This window comes from Oncorhynchus masou, unplaced genomic scaffold (genome assembly GCF_036934945.1).
Source record: "Oncorhynchus masou masou isolate Uvic2021 unplaced genomic scaffold, UVic_Omas_1.1 unplaced_scaffold_3402, whole genome shotgun sequence".
Taxonomy (NCBI): domain Eukaryota; kingdom Metazoa; phylum Chordata; class Actinopteri; order Salmoniformes; family Salmonidae; genus Oncorhynchus; species Oncorhynchus masou.
In genome coordinates, this window is record NW_027009813.1 from 30,861 (window position 1) to 39,382 (window position 8,522).

The 8,522-nt window shown below is 49.0% G+C and overlaps 1 pseudogene; it reads left to right on the forward strand.

The window, feature by feature from the left end:
• Positions 1-1,086: 1,086 nt before the first annotated feature.
• LOC135534433 (histone deacetylase 1-like) lies at positions 1,087-8,418 on the forward strand (annotated as a pseudogene).
• The last annotated feature ends 104 nt before the right edge of the window (positions 8,419-8,522 follow it).

Sequence of the window (8,522 nt, forward strand, 5' to 3'; positions counted from 1 at the left end):
GGTCACATCTGTAAATATCCAGACAAATGACAAACCTAAATATGAATTAACTTTCTCAAAATGGATGTCAACCCCCAAAAAAACAAAATGTTCTTATCGGTAAAATGTGTGCTTTCCGTATTGATTTATTTGGCAATCTGTGGTATCAGCGGACAAACACCTCCATTCTGTAACATTAAATGGGTAAATTAACTCCACAAAGGGACTGGCTCCTCTTCATAACGCTCGTCTTCCATTATTTCCAAGGTGGCGTACAGAATGGCCATTTTATCACTTAGATATTGTATAGAACTGAAGCTGATGGGACTGGTTCGTTCTTCATCTCAGAAAATTACTTTTTTTCAACGCGTGTCTGAAGTAACATTCTGTATAGTTGAGCTGTCCTCAGACTTTATAAAAAAGTCTAAATTGGAGAGTTGTGGATTTGGCAAGTTTTCTGACCGCCCGTATATTGTGGTTATTGGAAAATACATAATCTAAAGTGAAGTCAGGCTGACGTTTTAGCAACCTAGGAACGGGTATTGTTTTTCTACATGTTGCATCCTTTGCAACACCTTTTCCTCCTAGAGACCTGACCCAGTGGAGAGGAGATGACCAAGTACCACAGTGACTTACTTCATCGAAGTTCCTCGTTCCATCCCCAGACACACAGCCAGAGCACAGCAAACAGATGCAGAGATGTGAGTAGCAGACAGTGTTTTCCTAGCATTGCTCAGGCGGGCGGTGCCTTTTAAAGGGATATTTTCACCCCCGAAACTATAGATTAGCATACCTTGTTTTTGTCATGTTTTCATATGGGCTAATGTTGAGCTGAGTCTAGTCTATACTCCACAATGATCTGTTATGTAGGTTACAGCTTTACGCATCGGAAACAAACCTGCAGGCCTCAATCAAACATCTCAAATGAATAGCTTTTATCCTTGCTGCTCTCTAACAGTTAATGTGGGAGAGGACTGCCCAGTGTTTGACGGCCTGTTTGAATTCTGTCAGCTCTCAATCTGGGAGGCTCTGTCGGTAAGTCTAGTTTCTTTTCCATCTGGCCTACTGTCTACCACTGACTTAGCTCACCATCACCTCTCACTTCCTATGTTGACTCTTCCCTCCTCCCTCTGTGTGTGTAGCGGGGCAGTGAAGCTGAACAAGCAGCAGACGGACCTCGCCATCAACTGGGCCGGAGGACTCCATCATGCCAAGAAGTCTGAGGCCTCTGGGTTCTGCTAATAACGACATCGTCCTCGCCATCCTGGAGCTGCTCAAGTAGAGCCCTGTGTGGTTCACCCCCCACCCCGGCCCGGGCTCCACCCCGGGCCGCCAACTCCCAACATCTACCCCGGCGGGCCCGCCAACATCCCCACCCACGCGCCCATCCCACTTCTTGTTCGTGTCTTTCTCCTTCTCTTTCACTTTTGAGGAAAGACAGTAGAGGTCGACCGATTTATTAAATCCGATTTATTGGGCGGGACCAAAAGCGATATGTATAAATCTTCAGAGTTTAAAAAAGAAATACTTATTTGTAATAATGACAATTACAACAATACTGAATGAACACTTATTTTAATTAATATAATTCATCAATAAAATCAATTTAGTCTCAAATAAATAATGAAACATGTGGTCTTCATTTCGTTCAACGAGCCAGAGCGGCCCAAACTGCTGCATATACCCAGCTTGCACAGAATTCAAGAGAAGTGACACAATTTCCCTAGTTAATATTGCCTGTAACATGCATTTCTTTGAAATGAATATGCAGGTTTAAAAATATATACTTCTGTGTATTGATTTTAAAGGCATTGATGTTAGTGGTTAGGTACATTTGTGCAACAATTCTGCTTTTTTACGTAAATGTGCTTTTGCTAAATCATCACCCGTTTGGTGGCCTTGGCGTTGAAGTAGGCCGTAATTCGATGATAAATGAACAGGCACTGCATTGATTATATGCATCGCAAGACAAGCTAGTTAACTACACATGGTTGATGATATTACTTGGTTAACTAGTGATTATGTTAGTTTTTTTTTTTTTTTTTACAAGATACGTTTAATGCTAGCCAGCAACGTACCTTGGCTCCTTTGCCCTCACGAACAGGTGGTCAGCCTGCCACGCAGTCTCCTCGTGGAGTAACAGGTGGTCAGCCTGCCACACAGTCTCTCGTGGAGTAACAGGTGGTCAGCCCGCCACACCAGTCTCCTCGTGGAGTAACAGGTGGTCAGCCTGCCACACAGTCTCCTCGTGGAGTAACAGGTGGTCAGCCTGCCCAGGCCAGTCTCCTCATGGAGTAACAGGTGGTCAGCCTGCCACACAGTCTCCTCATGGAGTAACAGGTGGTCAGCCTGCCAGGCAGTCTCCTCATGGAGTAACAGGTGGTCAGCCTGCCACACAGTCTCCTCATGGGTAACAGGTGGTCAGCCTGCCACACAGTCTCCTCATGGAGTAACAGGTGGTCAGCCTGCCACACAGTCTCCTCACATGGAGTAACAGGTGGTCAGCCTGCCACACAGTCTCCTCATGGAGTAACAGGTGGTCAGCCTGCCAGGCAGTCTCCTCATGGAGTAACGGGTGGTCAGCCTGCCACACAGTCTCCTCATGGAGTAACAGGTGGTCAGCCTGCCACACAGTCTCCTCATGGAGTAACAGGTGGTCAGCCTGCCACACAGTCTCCTCGTGGAGTAACAGGTGGTCAGCCTGCCACACAGTCTCCTCGTGGAGTAACAGGTGGTCAGCCTGCCACACAGTCTCCTCATGGAGTAACAGGTGGTCAGCCTGCCAGGCAGTCTCCTCGTGGAGTAACAGGTGGTCAGCAGTCTCCTCGTGGAGTAACAGGTGGTCAGCCAGTCTGCTCGTGGAGTAACAGGCGGTCAGCAGTCTCCTCCTGGAGTAACAGGTGGTCAGCAGTCTCCTCGTGGAGTAACAGGTGGTCAGCAGTCTCCTCGTGGAGTAACAGGTGGTCAGCCAGTCTCCTCGTGGAGTAACAGGTGGTCAGCCAGTCTCCTCGTGGAGTAACAGGTGGTCAGCCAGCCACACAGTCTCCTCGTGGAGTAACAGGTGGTCAGCAGTTTCCTCGTGGAGTAACAGGTGGTCAGCAGTCTCCTCGTGGAGTAACAGGTGGTCAGCAGTCTCCTCGTGGAGTAACAGGTGGTCAGCCAGTCTCTCACGTGGAGTAACAGGTGGTCAGCCTGCCATGCAGTCTCCTCGTGGAGTAACAGGTGGTCAGCCTGCCACGCAGTCTCCTGCGTGGGTAACAGGTGGTCAGCCAGTCTCCTCGTGGAGTAACAGGTGGTCAGCCACCACGCAGTCTCTACGTGGAGTAACAGGTGGTCAGCCAGTCTCCTCGTGGAGTAACAGGTGGTCAGCAGTCTCCTGCGTGGAGTAACAGGTGGTCAGCCAGTCTCCTCGTGGAGTAACAGGTGGTCAGCAGTCTCTGCGTGGGTAACAGGTGGTCAGCCAGTGAACAACAGGTGGTCAGCAGTCTCCTCGTGGGTAGCAGGTGGTCAGCCAGTCTCCTCGTGGAGTAACAGGTGGTCAGCCAGTCTCCTCGTGGAGTAACAGGTGGTCAGCCAGTCTCCTCGTGGAGTAACAGGTGGTCAGCAGTCTCCTCGTGGAGTAACAGATGGTCAGCAGTCTCCTCGTGGAGTAACAGGTGGTCAGCAGTCTCCTCGTGGAGCAACAGGTGGTCAGCAGTCTCCTCGTGGAGTAACAGGTGGTCAGCAGTCTCCTCGTGGAGTAACAGGTGGTCAGCAGTCTCCTCGTGGAGTAACAGATGGTCAGCAGTCTCCTCGTGGAGTAACAGGTGGTCAGCCCGCCACGCAGTCTCCTCGTGGAGTGCAATATAATTGGCACCCAAAAAGGCTGATTACCGATTTTTTTTGTTTTGTTATGAAAACTTGAAATCGGCCCAAATTCATCGGTCAGCCTCTAAAAGACAGAACAGAATGGTGACGTGTCCTTGGCTTGTCATGGTGTGTGTTTTCTCTTGTTGAAATGAATAGTCACCCAGGCTCTGATGAGAAACCTAGATATGGGTGTATTCATTTAATTATATAGTCTGTCCTGTCAGGTAATCTGAATCTAACATAGATGTTGTGTGTAATGAGTTGTCTGTCCTGTCAGGTAATCTGAATCTAACATAGATGTTGTATGTAATGAGTTGTCTGTCCTGTCAGGTAATCTGAATCTAACATAGATGTTGTATGTAATGAGTTGTCTGTCCTGTCAGGTAATCTGAATCTAATGTAGATGTTGTATGTAATGAGTTGTCTGTCCTGTCAGGTAATCTGAATCTAACGTAGATGTTGTGTGTAATGAGTTGTCTGTCCTGTCAGGTAATCTGAATCTAACGAGATGTTGTATGTAATGAGTTGTCTGTCCTGTCAGGTAATCTGAATCTAACGTAGATGTTGTGTGTAATGAGTTGTCTGTCCTGTCAGGTAATCTGAATCTAATGTAGATGTTGTATGTAATGAGTTGTCTGTCCTGTCAGGTAATCTGAATCTAACGTAGATGTTGTGTGTAATGAGTTGTCTGCCCTGTCAGGTAATCTGAATCTAATGTAGATGTTGTGTGTAATGAGTTGTCTGTCCTGTCAGGTAATCTGAATCTAATGTAGATGTTGTATGTAATGAGTTGTCTGTCTAAAGGTTAGAGGTCAGAACCTATCGGTGTGTAATGAGTTGTCTGTCCTGTCAGGTAATCTGAATCTAACGTAGATGTTGTATGTAATGAGTTGTCTGTCTAAAGGTTAGAGGTCAGAACCTATCGGTGTGTAATGAGTTGTCTGTCCTGTCAGGTAATCTGAATCTAATGTAGATGTTGTATGTAATGAGTTGTCTGTCTAAAGGTTAGAGGTCAGAACCTATCGGTGTGTAATGAGTTGTCTGTCTAAAGGTTAGAGGTCAGAACCTATCGGTGTGTAATGAGTTGTCTGTCCTGTCAGGTAATCTGAATCTAACGTAGATGTTGTGTGTAATGAGTTGTCTGTCCTGTCAGGTAATCTGAATCTAATGTAGATGTTGTCTGTCTAAAGGTTAGCGGTCAGAACCTATCGGTGTGTAATGAGTTGTCTGTCTAAAGGTTAGCGGTCAGAACCTATCGGTGTGTAATGAGTTGTCTGTCCTGTCAGGTAATCTGAATCTAACATAGATGTTGTGTGTAATGAGTTGTCTGTCCTGTCAGGTAATCTGAATCTAACATAGATGTTGTGTGTAATGAGTTGTCTGTCCTGTCAGGTAATCTGAATCTAACGTAGATGTTGTATGTAATGAGTTGTCTGTCCTGTCAGGTAATCTGAATCTAACGTAGATGTTGTATGTAATGAGTTGTCTGTCTAAAAGTTAGAGGTCAGAACCTATCGGCGTGTAATGAGTTGTCTGTCCTGTCAGGTACCACCAGAGGGTGTTGTACATAGACATCGACATTCACCATGGAGACGGAGTGGAAGAGGCTTTCTTCACCACAGACCGGGTCATGACTGTCTCCTTCCACAAGTATGGAGAATACTTCCCTGGTACCGGAGACCTGAGGGTGAGTCCTCTGGGAGAATACTTCCCTGGTACCGGAGACCTGAGGGTGAGTGTGTCCTCTGGGAGAATACTTCCCTGGTACCGGAGACCTGAGGGTGAGTGTGTGTCCTCTGGGAGACCTTAGGGTGAGTGTGTGTCCTCTGGGAGAATACTTCCCTGGTACCGGAGACCTGAGGGTGAGTGTGTGTCCTCTGGGAGACCTGAGGGTGAGTGTGTCCTCTGGGAGACCTGAGGGTGAGTGTGTCCTCTGGGATAATACTTCCCTGGTACCGGAGACCTGAGGGTGAGTGTGTGTCCTCTGGGATAATACCTCCCTGGTACCGGAGACCTGAGGGTGAGTGTGTGTCCTCTGGGAGACCTGAGGGTGAGTGTGTCCCTCTGGGAGACCTGAGGGTGAGTGTGTCCTCTGGGATAATACTTCCCTGGTACCGGAGACCTGAGGGTGAGTGGTGTCCTCTGGAGACCTGAGGGTGAGTGTGTGTCCTCTGGGAGAATACTTCCCTGGTACCGGAGACCTGAGGGTGAGTGTGTCCTCTGGGAGACCTGAGGGTGAGTGTGTCCTCTGGGATAATACTTCCCTGGTACCGGAGACCTGAGGGTGAGTGTGTGTCCTCTGGGATAATACTTCCCTGGTACCGGAGACCTGAGGGTGAGTGTGTGTCCTCTGGGAGACCTGAGGGTGAGTGTGTCCTCTGGGAGACCTGAGGGTGAGTGTGTCCTCTGGGGAGACCTGAGGGTGAGTGTGTCCTCTGGGAGACCTGAGGGTGAGTGTGTCCTCTGGGAGAATACTTCCCTGGTACCGGAGACCTGAGGGTGAGTGTGTCCTCTGGGAGAATACTTCCCTGGTACCGGAGACCTGAGGGTGAGTGTGTGTCCTCTGGGAGACCTTAGGGTGAGTGTGTGTCCTCTGGGAGAATACTTCCCTGGTACCGGAGACCTGAGGGTGAGTGTGTGTCCTCTGGGAGACCTGAGGGTGAGTGTGTCCTCTGGGAGACCTGAGGGTGAGTGTGTCCTCTGGGATAATACTTCCCTGGTACCGGAGACCTGAGGGTGAGTGTGTGTCCTCTGGGGAGACCTGAGGGTGAGTGTGTCCTCTGGGAGAATACTTCCCTGGTACCGGAGACCTGAGGGTGAGTGTGTGTCCTCTGGGATAATACTTCCCTGGTACCGGAGACCTGAGGGTGAGTGTGTCCTCTGGGAGACCTGAGGGTGAGTGTGTCCTCTGGGATAATACTTCCCTGGTACCGGAGACCTGAGGGTGAGTGTGTCCTCTGGGAGACCTGAGGGTGAGTGTGTCCTCTGGGATAATACTTCCCTGGTACCGGAGACCTGAGGGTGAGTGTGTCCTCTGGGAGAATACTTCCCTGGTACCGGAGACCTGAGGGTGAGTGTGTGTCCTCTGGGATAATACTTCCCTGGTACCGGAGACCTGAGGGTGAGTGTGTCCTCTGGGAGACCTGAGGGTGAGTGTGTCCTCTGGGAGACCTGAGGGTGAGTGTGTCCTCTGGGAGACCTGAGGGTGAGTGTGTCCTCTGGGAGACCTGAGGGTGAGTGTGTCCTCTGGGAGACCTGAGGGTGAGTGTGTCCTCTGGGAGACCTGAGGGTGAGTGTGTGTCCTCTGGGAGACCTGAGGGTGAGTGTGTGTCCTCTGGGAGACCTGAGGGTGAGTGTGTGTCCTCTGGGATAATACTTCCCTGGTACCGGAGACCTGAGGGTGAGTGTGTGTCCTCTGGGAGACCTGAGGGTGAGTGTGTGTGCTCTGGGAGACCTGAGGGTGAGTGTGTGTGTTCTGGGAGACCTGAGGGTGAGTGTGTGTCCTCTGGGATAATACTTCCCTGGTACCGGAGACCTGAGGGTGAGTGTGTGTCCTCTGGGAGACCTGAGGGTGAGTGTGTGTCCTCTGGGATAATACTTCCCTGGCACCGGAGACCTGAGGGTGAGTGTGTGTCCTCTGGGATAATACTTCCCGTGTGTGTGTTGTTTAGGACATTGGAGCAGGGAAGGGGAAGTACTACGCTGTAAACTACCCTCTCAGAGACGGCATCGACGATGAGTCTTACGAAGCCATCTTCAAACCTGTAAGTCATTCGGTGTTTTGGTTCCTTACAGAGGTCAAATTGATTCCACCTGTTTTTGTGTGTTTCTCACTTTTTATACATTTGTATTTTTATTTTTTTAGTGTGTTGTTGTAATCTGTGTGTGTTGCTAGATGATATTTTTGTGTGTGATTCTCACTTTTTATACATTTCTCTTTTTATTTATTTGTTGTGTTGTAATCCGTGTGTGTTGCTAGGTGATATTTTCGTGTGTGTTTCTCACTTTTTATACATTTCTCTCTCTCTTCTTTTTTTTGTTTTGTTTTGTTTTGTTTGTTTGTGTTGCTAGGTGATGGCTAAAGTGATGGAGACGTTCCAGCCCAGTGCAGTCGTGTTACAGTGTGGAGCCGACTCTCTGTCAGGAGACAGACTGGGCTGTTTCAACCTGACCATCAAAGGTAACACACCTGGAGGAGGGCTGTCTTCAGTGTGTGTGTGTGTTGTTAGGACTCTCTGTCAGGAGACAGACTGGGCTGTTTCAACCTGACCATCAAAGGTAACACACCTGGAGGAGGGCTGTCTTCAGTGTGTGTGTGTGTTGTTAGGACTCTCTGTCAGGAGACAGACTGGGCTGTTTCAACCTGACCATCAAAGGTAACACACCTGGAGGAGGGCTGTCTTCATGTGTGTGTGTGTGTTGTTAGGACTCTCTGTCAGGAGACCGACTGGGCTGTTTCAACCTCACCATCAAAGGTAACGCACCTGGAGGAGGGCTGTCTTCAGTGGTGTGTGTGTGTTGTTAGGACTCTCTGTCAGGAGACAGACTGGGCTGTTTCAACCTGACCATCAAAGGTAACACACCTGGAGGAGGGCTGTCTTCAGTGTGTGTGTGTGTGTTGTTAGGACTCTCTGTCAGGAGACAGACTGGTCACCAACTGGATCACCAGCAATATTGCAACTGGAACGAAGCAA